This window comes from Myotis lucifugus, unplaced genomic scaffold, assembly GCF_000147115.1.
Source record: "Myotis lucifugus unplaced genomic scaffold, Myoluc2.0 scaffold_24, whole genome shotgun sequence".
NCBI lineage: Eukaryota > Metazoa > Chordata > Mammalia > Chiroptera > Vespertilionidae > Myotis > Myotis lucifugus.
The window spans coordinates 5,589,967-5,604,464 of record NW_005871072.1 but is presented as its reverse complement, the minus strand read 5'-3'; the positions used below and the strand labels follow the sequence as shown (position 1 = coordinate 5,604,464).

Here is a 14,498-nt window from a genome sequence, read left to right as displayed (position 1 = left end):
AAAACAGCCATCAGCCCCTCATCCAGGCTGGTCAGGCACCCAAGCGGGACCCCCACCCTGATCCGGGACACCCTTCAGGGCAAACCAGGTTGTTTCCCCAGGTAGGGATTTTCCCCTGAAGTTAGGGAGGGGATAAAACCCCTTAACTAAATGCCAGGCGGGTAGTTAATCACTTTAACTACAAACAATCACGCTTAAGCTACATAATCTTTACTCTCTAGAATGGAGATAAGAAACGCCCTAACCTTTGCAATAGAAATTGACAAGATTAAAATCAACTGGTATAAATACAGATGTAACAAGACAATAAAGACCAGAACTTCCGCTGGAGTTCCTAACCAGAACTTGGCTAGAGGTCCTGGCTAGGCTGCTGATCAACTGAACACTGTCTCCGTGTCATTCCTTCTTCTCCGACTCCGTCCACACCTTTGGGGACCCCTGGACCCACTGGGGTCGGACCCCAGCAACCTTCCAGTAACTGGATCAGAAGATGAACCCACCTAATCCTTTCAGCGGGCAGCAGCCTAGTGCTTTTTTAACATCTTCCAGTAGTTTCATAGGAACAGCTCAGGCTAAGCAACCCTTTGGATTTGGTCAGCCTTCTCTTTTTGGACAAAACAACACAGTATCTGGGAAAAGCTCAGGATTTTCACAGACATGGAGCTTTCCAACGTCTGGAGTAGGTCACTCTTCTTCAGCACAAACGTTAGGATTCTCCCAAACCTCAAATGTTGGACTCTTTTCTGGACTTGAACACACTCCATCCTTTCTACCTGCCTCTGGGCCTTCAAGTTCATGTGTGCCTGGAAACCCAAGATTTACTTTTAAATCACCCAACCTTGGGGCTTTCCCAAGTACTTCGACTTTTGCACCAGAAACTGGAGAAGTAGCAAGCTATGGTTTGGGGAAGACAGAGTTCAGCTTGAAATCTCTGGAAAATTCAGTGTTCAGACCAATATTGGGGGCAGCTAAATTACTTCCGGATTTTTCACATTTTCCCAACCAATTAGTAGTGGACCTGGAGGACCCATTTTCTTTTACACAGGTGACAAGTTCAGCTACTAAATCAAATTTTACCTTTTCAAAACCAGTTGATAGTAGTAATTAACCACCCTTTACCCTTGCTTTGTCAAGTCAGAATGTGGAGGAAGAGAAGAAAGGCCCTAAATCACTATTTGGAAGTCTTAATAGTAGCTTCACTAGCTTCCCCACATCTTCTTCATGATCATTGGGGGAACCCTTCCCAGTTAGCAAAACAGGTGTCAGACAAGGATGTGAAGAAACTGTTTCCCAAGTGGAGCCACTTTGCAGCTTCATGAAAGGACTGAAAAGGAAGGAGGATCAGGATCGCTCCCCAAAGAGATATGGCCGCGACGCAGTGGAAGACCTGGACCCTCTCTCGAAGGGTGATCATCCTCCTGCTAAGCGGCCCCGGGGAGGTACTCTGTTTGGTCGGACTATACAGGATGTTTTCAAAAGCAATAAAGAAGTCAGTCGTCTGGGCAACAGGGAATCTAGAAAAGAAATTGGCTGTGCCGAGTCTGGGGAAAATGATCACGTGGCCATACCAGGAGGGAGTCAGTCTGTTCTGGCAGCTTCCCGGCTTCCAGGTATGAAAGAGGAAGAACCTGAAAGAGATAAAAAAGAAGATTTTCTAAGAGGAACTCCTGGGCGTCAGAATAAAAGAAGTGAGAGCACAGACAGACTTGGGGGCTTCTCTCCCTCTGAAGTCACAGCGATCCAGTGCAAGAACATTCCCGACTGTCTCAACAACAGGGCCTTTCTGGAGAAACACTTTGGCAAAATTGCTAAAGTGCAGCGCACTTACACCAGGCGCAACAAACACCTCGCGGTGGTGTATTTCTTTGATCATGCTTCTGCAGCCCTGGCCAGGAAGAAGGGGAAAAAAGGTTTGCCTGAAGAAACGTCTATCTTTTGGCACAAGAAGAAAATGAGTCCCAACAAGAAACCTTTTTCCCTCAAGGAGAAGAAACCAGGTGAGGGTGAGGCTGGCCAGGGCACCGAGGACACATCCTTTCAGCACTCCCCCCTTGGCAAGCCCATGGGGAGGACTGCAGTCCGCAGCCTCATGAATAAAAGCTCTCCAGTGAAGAAGTCAGGCCTTCTGAAGGCCCAACGGTTTGAAGGAGACTCTTTTGACTCGGGCTCTGAGAGTTCTGAGAGTCCTGGGCCGTGTGTGTCCTCCCTCAGTGCGCTGATAGGCACTGTGGCCGAAACGTCTGAGGAAAAGTACCGCCTGCTTGACCAGAGGGACAGAATCATGAGGCAAGCTCGGGTGAAAAGAACCGATCTGGACAAAGCAAGGACTATTTTTGGGACGTGCCCTGACATGTGTCCCGAGAAGGAGCGGTACATGCGGGAGACCCGGAGGCAGCTGAGTGTATTCGAAGTGATCCCCGGGACTGACCAGCTGGACCACGGGGCAGCTGTCAAGGAGTACAGTCGCTCCTCAGCCGACCAGGAGGAGCCCCTGTCACATGAGCTGCGGCCCCCAGCAGTGCTCAGCAGGACCATGGATTACCTGGTGACCCAGATGATGGACCGGAAGGAGGGCAACCTGCGGGACTGGTATGACTTCCTGTGGAGCCGCACACGGGCCATCCGGAAGGACATCACGCAGCAGCACCTGTGTGATCCCGGGACGGTGTCCCTGATTGAGAAGTGTGCCCGGTTTCATATCCACTGTGCTCACTTCATGTGCGAGGAGCCCGTGTCCTCCTTTGATGCCAAGATCAACAATGAGAACATGACCAAGTGCCTTCAGAGTCTGAAGGAGATGTACCAAGACCTGGGGAACGAGGGCGTGTTCTGTGTCGGTGAAGCTGAGTTCCAGGGCTACCATGTGCTGCTCAATCTCAACCAGGGGGACGTCCTGAGAGAAGTACAGCAGTTCCATCCGGCGGTGAGAAACTCCCCGGAGGTGACATTTGCTGTTCGGGCTTTGGCTGCACTGAACAGTCATAATTTCGTGAGATTTTTCAAACTGGTCCAGTCGGCTTCTTACTTGAACGCTTGTCTTTTGCATTGCTACTTTCATCAGGTCCGCAAGGAGGCTCTCCAGGCACTCAACATCGCCTATACCGCGAGCAAAAAACGCTCCACCCTCTTTCCCCTGGACAGCGTGGTGCGCATGCTGCTCTTCAGAGATGGCCAAGAGGCCACAGACTTCCTCAGCTCCCACGGCCTCACTGTGTCCGATGGCTGTGTCGAGCTGAACCGGTCCTCGTTCGTGGAACCAGAGGGGTTCTTGAAGGCCAGGAAGTCGGTGTGGATTACCAGGAAGCTGATGGTGTCGGTTGGGGAAATTGTGAATGGGGGGCCGTTGCCTCCTGCCCCTCGTCATACCCCCGTGTGCAGCTTCAACTCCCAGAACCAGTACGTCGGGCAGAGCCTGGCCGCGGAGCTGTCCGTGGGCGCTCAGAGAGCCGGCTTGGAGGCAGCAGGTGTGGGGAGAGGAGAGGAAGGTGGTACTGAGGCGGACGCGTCCCCGCCTACCCTCCTCCCGCAGCCTCTTCCCAGCTCGGCCCCCGCGCTGCCCGATCTGCCGCACCGCCCAGCAGCCACCCGGAGTGCGGCACCCGGCCTCTTCCAACCCCCCATACTACCCCCTGTGCAGCCGGGACTTCTTCCCGCAAAGCCCGAGCCTGAGGACTCTGACGCCCACCTGGCGCAGGTGGTGGACGAGCTCATCCAGGAGGTTCATCAGAGGGACTGCGAGGAGGTTGGTGAGGCCGGGGCGGCCTTCGCAGCCACAGCTCTGGGTGTTTCCAGGGCTGCTGTGGAGGAGTCGCTAACAGCCGCTACCACAGGCATGTTGAGGCACATGGCAGAGGAAGAAATGACTAAGGAAAGGGAGCGAAAAGAGGAGGAGAGGCGGCAGGCTGAAGAGGAGAGACTGAAACAGGAAAGAGAACTGGTGTTAACTCAGATGAGTCAGGGCCTGGCTGCAGAGCTGACAGAGCTGGTGGCGACGGAATGTGTGCGGGAAACCTGCTCCCAGGAGTGGAAGAGTGCAGTGGAGACAGACCAGAAGGTCCGCGTGGCCCGCCTCGGTGAGGAAGTCTGTGCCCACCTGGTGGGCTTCTTTCTTGGCGAGGAGATTGTCCAGACTGCAAAGGAGACCCTCCGGGAACTTCAGTGCTACTGCAAGTATCTTCAGAGGTGGAGGGAAGCTGTCGCCGCCCGGAAGGAGCTGAGGCGCCAGATGCGGGCCTTCCCTGCAGCGCCCTGCCGTGTGGATGGGAATGACCGGCTGATGGCACTGGTGCCCAGTGCAGAGTGTCCCATTGCCGAGGAGAACTTGGCCAAGGGCCTCCTGGACCTGGGCCACGCCGGGAAAGTGGGCATCTCCTGCAAGAGGCTCAGGTGGCTCAGGAACAAGACGACGCACCAGTTGAAGGTCCAGCACTTCCACCAGCAGCTACTGAGTGATGCAGCGTGGGCGCCCCTGGACCTGCCGTCCCTCGTGGCTCAGCACCTCCCTGGTTGCAGGGAGCATGCGTTTTGGAAGCTGGTGCTGGTGTTGCCCAACTACGGAGAAGAGCAGTCCCCATGGAGTCCTGGCAGAATTCTGGCAGATTGGTTGAAAGTCAAGTTCATGGGAGGTGATGGCTCGGATGACACGTGCAGTGATGCTGGTGGAATTCAGACACTCACGCTGTTTAACGCACTGGGCAGCAAAGGGAATCAGGCAGTTTCTGTCAGCGTGTGTATAAAGGTAGCCTACGGTGCTCTCAGTGACGGTGCCCTGGATGCCGCGGAGACACAGAAGGAGCTCCTGGGAGCCAGCGGCCTCATGCTGCTGCTTGCCCCCAAAACCAAGAGCGAGGACATTGCAGAGGAGGACGCGTACTGGCTGTCGGCGCTGCTGCAGCTCAAGCAACTCCTGCAGGCCAAGCCCTTCCAGCCTGCGTTGCCGCTGGTGGTGCTCGCACCCAGCCTGGGAGGGGTCGCCATGGAGAAGGAAGTGGATGATGGTCTGATGCTACAGGATTTGGTTGCAGCTAAGCTGATTTCGGATTATATCATTATTGAAATTCCTGAGTCCATTAATGATTTACAAGGCACAAATAAGGTTTCCCTGGCCGTGCAGTGGCTGGTCTCCCACTGCCCCCATGCCCTTGACCTTTGCTGCCAGACCCTCATTCAGTATGTGGAAGATGGGGTTGGCCGTGAGTTTAGCGGCCGGTTTTTCCATGACAGAAGAGAGAGGCGGCTGGGCGGCCTGGCCTCGCAGGAACCTGGTGCCATCATCGAGCTGTTCAACAGTGTTCTGCACTTCCTCGCCTCCGTGGTGTCCTCCGAACAGCTCTGCGACCTGTCCTGGCCTGTCACCGAGTTTACTGAGGCAGGGGGCAGCCGGCTGCTTCCTCACCTTCACTGGAATTCCCCGGAGCACCTGGCCTGGCTGAAACAGGCCGTGCTGGGCTTTCAGCTCCCGCAGATGGACCTTCCACCCCCGGGGGCTCCCTGGCTTCCTGTGTGTTCCATGGTTATCCAGTATGCCTCCCAGATCCCCAGCTCTTGCCAGACGCAGCCTGTCCTCCAGTCCCAGGTGGAGAGCCTGCTCCGAAGAACTTATGTCAGGTGGAAGAGCCGGAACCGCTCCCCTGGCTGGGAGGCAGGGCCCTCAGTTGCTGAGATCCCATGGGACGACGTCATTGCCTTGTGTGTCAACCACAAGCTGAGGGACTGGACGCCCCCTAGGCTTCCTGTCACATCAGAGGCACTGAGTGAAGATGGTCAGATATGTGTATATTTTTTTAAAAGCCATTTGAAGACATATGATGTTCCTATGTCGTGGGAACAAGCCAGAATGCAGACGCAGAAGGACCTCCAGCTGCATCAGGGGTGCTTGGAAACAAAGACTTTTCACCCTTCTGCAAACAAGTTTCCCACTCCGTTCCTTCACGTGCACCGAAAAGGGAAGAGGAGTGCAGAGTGTGGCCGAGAGGGGCCGGTTCCCAGCACGGAGGACCTGATGCGCGGAGCCTCTGCCCAGGAGCGCCTGGCCCAGTGTCTGTCCAGCAGTCTTCTACTGGAAAAAGAGGAGAGCAAGAGATTTGAAGATCGACTTCAGCAGTTGTTGTCTGAAGACTCAGGAACATTTACAGATTCAACTTCCCTTCCCCTCTACCTTCCTCAGACTCTGGTGTCTCTGCCTCAGACTATCCAACCTGTGATTAAAACATCCACAACTACTAGCCCACAGAATGAAAGGACAGGGGAACAACTGCAATTGTCAGAGGCAACTGGCACATCTTTGACTGAACGGCTGAAGCACCTGGAAAGGCTGATCCGAAGTTCAAGGGAAGAAGACATTGCCTCAGAGCTCCAGATCTCCACACTGCTGGACATGGTGGACATTTGAGCTGCAGACTTGAGAGCGGGAGGGTCTTTCCAGAGATTTCCTTGAAATAATCTTATTCTCGACTAGAGGCCCGATGCACGAAATTCGTGCACTGGGGGGTGGGGAGGTTCCTCAGCCCTGCCTGCTCCCTCTCGCAGTCCGGGACCCCTCACTCCTTACCACCCACCTGCTCTATTGATGCACTGTTGGAAATGTGACAGTTAATTATGCAAACCAAACATTGAATGTCTAAGGCAGCCGTGGGCAAACTATGGCCCGCGGGCCGGATCTGGCCCGTTTGAAATGAATAAAACTCAAAAAAAAAAAAAAAAGACCATAAAAAAAAAAAACCATCACTGAAAAAAAAAATAATAAAAAAATAAAAATAAATGTTGACTTGAGCATTGAAATATTTCTTCTAATTAATTTCCTTTCAATGTGCACAAATCTATGCACCAGGCCACTGTGTGTGTGTGTGTGTGTGTGTGTGTGTGGTATAATACTCTCCCAGGATGCTAGGCAATAGCAGAGAGCCACACAGCTCCCAGTCAAGCATGCAATCATGAAGGTAAACAACGATACTCGACAGTGTATGTGTAGTCAATGTTTATTGGATATGGTGTTCTTAGCTCACTTAGGGTAGGTTATACTAAGCTATGATGTTTGGTAGGTTAAATATATTAAATTAATTTTAGACATGATATTTTCAAATTAACAATGAGTTTATCAGACTGTAATCCTTTTGTAATTCAAGTAACATCTGTAATTAATTTTGCATAACAGAGTATGATGAGAATTAAGAGGAATAAATAATAGGTGGCTTGAGGCTTAGGTAACCTAAGATTATATTGGAAACATGACTAAGATTTATAGAAATATAAAGAGAAAATTTTTAATGAAAAGAAGAACACTATAAAATAAATTATTATGACAAAACTAAGGGCAAATGAAATAGGAATGGTATCGTTGGATGAAACAAAACATATAAGTACACTGGCAGAAAAATGTACCATATTGAAAATGTCCCCCTCACATAACTAGCAACTAAGCTCATCTAATGTTCAGATCATTGCTACTGAATTTTGGGGGGAACAAAGATTCAAAATTTCTCTTTTTATTTCTACTTGCACAAAATATTAAAATACTTTACATATCTGAATTCCCACACTAACCTAAAACATATTCTAAGAATATATTCATACTGCATATTTCTATTAAAAATTGTTCAAAATTATAATTCTTATTATACTTTTTATGTATTTCTGGCATTCCTCATGTTCTATTAAAGTGAATTTAGCAACATGGTTAGGTTTCTAGGCTAACTGAAGTATTAAGGAACCATATATCTTAATGTACATGTAATTGAAAAGACAGTTATTAAGAAACAAACACTATACTATTAAAATTCAGATACAAATAGGAAAATTCAATAAAGCTATGGTGTGGGAACCACACCAGGGTCCCAAGATAGTCAAGGCCAATGGGAGCACAGAGCCCTTGTTGTCAATACACCAGAATGTCCAAGGCCACTCTGAGCATGAGCCTAATCGGGGTACCCAAGGCCAAGATATTATGAGCAGGTGCAAGGACACACGATATGCCGTGCCCTTCTGTAACCCAAGTGATTGATGTCACTGTTGGCAGCTAGCCTTCTTTGTCTCTGGAGTAATATACAGGTTACTGACCAGAAGTGTGAAGAACAGTGTGGAGAAGAGAGGCAACAGGCACAGGGACTATAGTTTCTATGCGTGCAGAAGAGAGGAGAGCTCAGATGGAGCTGAGAGCTGATACTGCTAGAATGTAAGGCTAAGAGCTCATAGAGAGCTCAGATATAGCCACCATGTTAACCAGCCAGTGTTCTGGGCAAGAGAGACAGGAGAAGCTGCTGAGCCAGGGAGCTTAGGTACCGCTAAGATATGAGATGGTGAGTCTAAGGGGCAGCATGCAGCTGCTTAGATAATAGTGGTAGATACAGAGATTAATGCTGCTTTGTAGGAAAGATATGGACTTACCAGCTAGTGTCCGGCTGCCTGCCTGTATGGACTTTATCTTGTCTGATGGCTGTATGGCCATTGACTTCTGCAATAAACACTCATTCTTACACACCCACAACTTCTGATGGCTTCTCCGTCTAAGACCCGGTGTCCAAGGAGTTCCAGCCATAGGCAGAGTGGCTCGGACCCAACACCTGTAGCTAGTGAGCATAGGATAAAGGAAGAACTTGGACTAAGTTCCTAACAGTCAGTACAGTGGGCAGGGTTCAAGGAAGAACCAGTCCTGGCGTAGTCGGGAAGAATTTAGAAGAATGTATTGACTCAAAGCCACTAAGAGCACCAGAGCTGTTCAAGGCTCATTCTGTCTCTGACGTATTGTTTAACCATGTGTCTCAAAAAAAAAAAAAAAGTCAAACACAAATTTTCATAACCATAAAGGAAAAGGAATTGGGCATGCGGGAGGCAGACAATCTGTGATTCTCTCTCATCATTTATGTTTCTGTCTCTCTGTTCCTCTCCCTCTCTGAAGTTAATAAATAAATATACTAGTACATACTTAAAAAGTTTCAATTAAGAAAGGACAAGATATACATGTCTTTATAGGCAAAAATATATAATCGAAAAACAGATTATATCAAAGATTCATACATATTTTGCATATGGGGAAATTTTTTTCAAGAAAGTCGTATAAACTGTCAATGACACTATGAACCAATGTGCAAATATCTTAGACAAAATCTTAGAAACCAATCAAGAAATGTATAAATAAGATATGTGGCTCAGTTTGTTTTGCCAACAAATCTTGTTTTCTTTGATATGCAATACAACTAGCAGCCATATTTTGCTTATATAAATATAAGCCCTTTATTTTTGTGTCATGACACTGTCTGAGTGTCCAGAGTAAATGGTAAAACTATATGCTTGAAAACAATTCTTGCATCAGTGTGACTAGTAATAATGAAACTATGCAAGTTAGAGTCTAGAGAGCACATGAATATCAATGGAGGTGAGACAACTAGCACCAGGGGTATGTTTCAAGAAATAGTGTCTTTCTTGTTTTAAACGCTGGTCAATTTCCCAATAATTTGCTCCTCTAGTTACAAAGCTGATACCCGCTTGTATCTCTACCATTTCTGTTACAGAAGAATTAGAAAAAATGATTTGAAAAGAATTAAAAATATCACTTTTTATACTTCCCCATATTGTACCTGATATTTTAATCTATATACTCATTAAACTTACTAAACTTTAAACAAAACTAATACCTTTTATTTTTTTATTTTTTTTTTTAAATATATTTTATTGATTTTTTACAGAGAGGAAGGGAGAGAGATAGAGAGTTAGAAACATCGATGAGAGAGAAACATCGATCAGCTGCCTCCTGCACACCCCCTACTGGGGATGTGCCCGCAACCAAGGTACATGCCCTTGACCGGAATCGAACCCGGGACCTTTCAGTCCATAGGCCGACGCTCTATCCACTGAGCCAAACCGGTTTTGGCTAATACCTTTTAATATGAGTATTTTTTTATTAAAAATACCTCACAAAAATCAGAAGTGATAGAGAAATAGTGAAGATAAAAGGAAAATGTTAAAAGGCATTTATAATATTACAAAGATTTATTTTCAGAGAAGGATGTGCTGATAAATGTTTAGCAACCTTTAAACAGAGGAGAAAAATAAGCCTGATTTGTTGCATTTGCTGTTTCTATGATAAAAATGCCCCTACCAAGGTCAATTGCAAGCAACTGACAGGAAATCAACTGTATCACAGAATTCCCAAGTACTTAACAACAATCTTTCACACTCACTAGTATGAAACAACTCTAACATACCTTTGAAATGTACATGAATTTTTAAAAGTAAAATGATACTAAATATCTATACTTACTTCAGTTGTGCAATCTCAGTACCCATTTAAAGTGTAATAAATTTAAGGTATTCAAGTTTCTCCAACCTCTGAAAATCTTCCATATGTTTCTATATATTCCCTATATTCTATATTTTTTTGAAAATATTTAAAAAGGCAGGAAACAAAAACATATAGTGTAACTAATTTTTATTATTACTTTAAAAATATGACTCACTGTGAGATTATTCATAATGGTCTCATTTATCTCCTGGTTTCTTTAAGTAATTTTACTCATTAAAATTTTCCCATGGGTTTGCTAGAGTATTTGAATTATGTGGCTTAATTAAATTATAATATTTAAATATAGTTAAGGTCTAAATTTAGGGGTTATACATGGAATTCATTTACACTTTTTTCCCTTTCTCAGTTTTTCAGATAACTGGCAGATAACCACAGATGCAGTCAGAATATTCACCTTTATATCACAAAGCTAATGATGCCAACAGCAGTTTTGAATCTCCTCATATCAAGTATTACATGTGTAGAGCAAAAAGACTCTGCTGCCACTTCAGTATTATCTCATCAGTGCCTTTGAGTTCCTCAGCAGGTATGCCATCTGCCATCAGGCTTTTATTCTTTACAATCTTAAAGGCTCTAATGCAATGCAGAAATTGATCAATCTTTTAGTTCAAGAGAAACCTTGTATCTGTCATCAGATAGAAAGCCAAGAATATAATGCATTTTGAGTACACATAATACTAGCCTTATTATCAGTCTGCTACTATCATAATACTTTTTTCAGACTTTAAAAATATTTTTTAATAATTTGTTTACTCAATAAATAGGGTATTCATAACTGCAAACAAATAATCAATTAAATGTGTGGGATATCCAAATTGTGATAAATGCTAAAACATATTTATAAATGATAAATCAACTAATATTGAAATAAATTTTTTTTAAGATTACGAACATTCCCTATAACACTTGTATACTCTTGTTTGAATAGGAAACTATTAAGAATTTGATTAACTGTAGGCCATTTACTCAGAAAATGGAGATGTATAACAAATTTTACCTTCTCCATCAAAAGGTTTACTAAGACCCAGAATCCATATAGGAAAATTAATTTAAAAACAATTGTACAATAATGTATACCACTATGCTATAAATCTAGATGAAAATAATGTGGATTTACTAGTACTTTCCCTGTATTTAGGGCATGTTGCCACTGGGGCACATAAATAATTTAAACATAACATTTTAATATGAAGGAAATATCACAAGAAAACAATTTTTTTAAATTAAAAAATATTGATTTTGGGGAGAATATATTTGCCAGTAATAAATCTGATAAAGGGTTAACACCCAAAATTTATAAAGAACTCATACAAGCAACACCAAAAAGCACACCAAACAATCCAATTAAGAAATGAGCAGAGGACTTGAATAGACATTTCTCCAAATAGGACATACAGATGGCCAATCTATTATAATAAAAGTGTAATGTGCAAATCTATCAAACGACCAAACAGCAGAACGACCGTCCGGATGACAAGCACTGGATGACACACACTGGCTCCAGGCCAGCCAAGGCGGGTGCTATGAGATTGGTCAGGGGGCCCTGCCATTGCCCCATGATAGCCCTGCAGAGGGAGGTCCGGGCCACCCACTGCGTGGCAATCGATGGGGGGGCTCCGCAGAACCCGGGAACCGGGGGTATGTGAGGGTGGATGTGGGCAGTGCCAGGTGAGGGCCCTGGCAGCCGGGGCTGGGGCTGGGAGGCAGCCAGGGCTGTGAAGGCCTATCCTTGCATGAATTTCATGCATCGGGCCTCTAGTCTATAAAATAAAAGCCTAAGCAACCGTTATGGCAGAATGACCAGAACAACTGGTCGCTATGATGAGCACTGACCACCAGGGGGCAGACGCTCAATGAAGGAGCTGCCCCCTGGTGGTCAGTGCACTCCCACAGGGGGAGCGCTGCTCAGCCAGAAGCTGGGCTCACCTCATGGCTAGCAAGTGCAGCAGCGGTGGCAGGAGCCTCTCCTGCCTCCTCAGCAGCACTAAACACTTGGAGTGCGGGTGAATTTCCCGCCAAAATATAAGATGGCTCTGTCTTTGGGTTTTGTTCCATCCACCAAAAGGGTGGATTACAAACAAATATTTGGTAATACGCAGTTACAATCGGCCCGAGTTTACACGTTTCCCGCACTCCACCGCAAATCTATATGAACTGAGTTAAAGACGGCTCCCGCGGAGTACGCGCAATTCTGGTGGCAGGAGCCTCTCCTGCCTCCTCGGCAGCACTAAAGAGCAGTGAGCCAAGTGGTAATGAGCAGTAAGCAGGTGGGCAGTAAGGGCAAAAGGTCCCGGACTGTGAGAGGGCGCAGGCTGGACTGAGGGACCCCGCAGCCCAAGTACACAAATTTTGTGCACCAGGCCTCTAGTAGACATATAAAAAGATGCTTAATGTCATTAATCATCAGAAAAATGTAAATTAAACCACCATGAAATATCAACTCACACCTGTCAAAATGGCTACCATCCATCAATCAACAAACAAGTGCTGGCCAAGATGTGGAGAAAGGGAACCCTTGTGCATTGTTGAGGGGAAAGCAGATTGGTGCAATCACTTTGGAAAATAACATACAGAGTCCTCAAAAAATTAAAAATGGGATTGCCTTATAACCCAATAATTCCACTTCTGAGTATATATCCAAAGAAATTGAAAGAATATATGCACCCCTATGTTCACTGCAATGTTATTTATAATAGCCAACATATGAAGCAACCTAGGTGCCCATAATAGACAACTGGAAAAAAAGTGTTAGTACATATATATACTGAAATACTACTCGGCTAAAAAAAAAAAAAAAAAAAAAAGAATGAAATCTTACCATTTGCAACAGTATGGATGGACCTAGAGGGTATTACGATAAATGAAATAAGTCAGTCAGAGAAATCAAATACCATATGATTTCACTATATAACAGAGAACAGACTGATGGTTGCCAGAGGGAAAGGAGTTGGGTGACTGGGTGAAAAAGGTGAAGGGATTAAGAGGTACAAATTGGTAGTCACAAAATAGTCATGGGGATATAAATTACAGCAATGGGAATATAGTCAATAATCCTATATAATAAAGAGCTAATATGCTAATTAGACCAAACAGCAGTACAACCATCCAGGCGACCTTCCAGATGACCTTCTGGGCTAAGCTGGGGCTGCAAGGGCTGAGCCCCTTGCACGAATTTCGTGCATTGGACCTCTAGTGTTGTAATAATTAAGTATGGTGAGAGGTGCATACTGGGAATCACTGTAAAATATGTGATTGTCTAACAACTATGCTGTACAACTGAAACTAATAAAAATAATATGGAATGTAGAGTGCAATTGAAAAAATAAATTTTAAATTAAAAAATTGTACAAGAAATCATGAGTTATTGCACAGATGACTGCTTTAAAAATTCTAAGGACTTTACAAAATGTAAACTACTATTCCATAAAATATTGCCTCCTTGAGGAACTTGTGTAAGTATTTAGTAGAAAGAAAAAAAATTAATAAAAAATTTAAAAAATTCAATCTAACTTAATTGTCATGCTTTTAGAAAGTAATTGTTGAAAAACAGCATATGATATAGTTTATCGTGAAAATAACCATAAATTCCTCTCCATGTGTAACCATTCTCATATAAATCTCACCTTAACAAAAGAAATTATTTTCCCATTTTTAAAATCTAAGCTGACACTGTGACATGTTAGCCATTAAAACATAGTGGAAGCTCTCAACTGGTATGGCTCAGTGATTGAGTGTCAACCTACGTATGAACCAGGAGGTCACACTTGGATTCCCGGTCAAGGCACATGCCTGGGTTGCAGGTTCCATCCCCAGTCTGGGGTGTGCAGGAGGCAACCAATAAATGATTCTCTCTCATCACTGATGTTTTTATTTGTCTCTCCCTCTCCCTTCCTCTCTGAAACCATTAAAAAAAAATTTTTTTTTAAACAAAGAAAAAACAAACACATAGTGGAAACAACATTTTACTAGGTGAGCTTAGGCTAAAAGAGGTCTCTAAGGCCTGTGCTCTCCTCTTGGAATCTGGCTGGTCCAACATCTGAATAACAACAACAAAAAATAACCTTCTGGAGGATGAGCTACCACAATAAGCGGAGATAACCCACCTTAGCAGAACCATCACAAACAAGCCAGCCACAAAGTGATCCAGCAGTGAACCCACCCAAGATCAAGGAGTCAAAACTACCAAGTTAATTTCAGCTCA

General features: G+C 45.1%; 1 pseudogene; it reads left to right on the top strand.

Annotated features, from left to right (window-relative positions):
• The first annotated feature begins 478 nt into the window (after positions 1 to 478).
• On the top strand, positions 479 to 6,599 carry LOC102430702 (annotated as a pseudogene).
• Positions 6,600 to 14,498: the final 7,899 nt, after the last annotated feature.